This window comes from Rutidosis leptorrhynchoides, chromosome 5, assembly GCF_046630445.1.
Source record: "Rutidosis leptorrhynchoides isolate AG116_Rl617_1_P2 chromosome 5, CSIRO_AGI_Rlap_v1, whole genome shotgun sequence".
Taxonomy (NCBI): Eukaryota; Viridiplantae; Streptophyta; class Magnoliopsida; order Asterales; family Asteraceae; genus Rutidosis; species Rutidosis leptorrhynchoides.
Genome location: NC_092337.1, coordinates 265,510,657 through 265,511,527, shown reverse-complemented (window position 1 = coordinate 265,511,527; position 871 = coordinate 265,510,657). Strand labels below are relative to the sequence as shown.

Here is an 871-nt window from a genome sequence, read left to right as displayed (position 1 = left end):
TCAGAATCTTCTAGTGATTCGGATTCAACAAATTCAGATATGGCAGAAACGGAACCTCAAAGTATGGAAGACCGAATGAGAGCCACAAACACGGGCCAAGGTCACGCCATTATTAAGCCAGATGTTAATGCACCTGATTTTGAAATCAAAGGAAAAATCCTACACATGGTCACAAATCAATGCCAATTTAGTGTTACAGCAAAAGATGATCCAAACGAACATCTTCGAACTTTTAATAGGATTTGTAATCTATTTAAAATCTGAGAAGTTGAGGATGAAACTATTTATCTTATGTTGTTCCCCTGGACTTTAAAGGGAGAAGCCACACCTGAAGGAGCGATTGACACATGAGATGTTTTAGTTGAGAAATTTCTTAAAAGATTCTTTCCGGCATCTAAAGCCATGAGACTTCAAGGAGAAATTGCCACGTTCGCGCAAAAGCCAAATGAAACGTTATATGAGGCGTGGACAAGATTCGGAAGGATGTTGAGAGGATGTCCTCAACATGGTCTAGATACTTTTCAAATAGTACAAATCTTCTATAAAGGCGTCGACGTCACCACATGAAAAGACATCGACACAGCAGCTGGTGGTTCCATTATGAAGAAAACCGCGACCGAAGCTCACAAAATCATTGATAATACAGCCTCCCACTCTCATGAGTGGCATCAGGATAAAGATATCTTTCATTCATCTAAAGCGGCTAGAGCCGATTCTAGCCATGACTTTGATTCCGTTTTCGCAAAAATAGATGCTTTCGAGAGACGAATGGAAAAGATGACTAAAGATATTCACGCAATACGAATCAGTTGTGAGCAATGCGGTGGACCACACTTAACGAAAGATTGTCACATCGAGCAAACGATGGAAC

At 40.4% G+C, this 871-nt stretch overlaps 1 non-coding gene across 1 annotated transcript; it reads right to left on the bottom strand.

Annotated features, from left to right (window-relative positions):
• Positions 1–405: 405 nt before the first annotated feature.
• LOC139850760 (small nucleolar RNA R71) lies at positions 406–512 on the bottom strand. Its single transcript, XR_011760141.1, has one exon. It is a non-coding gene; the product is annotated as a small nucleolar RNA R71 (small nucleolar RNA).
• Positions 513–871: the final 359 nt, after the last annotated feature.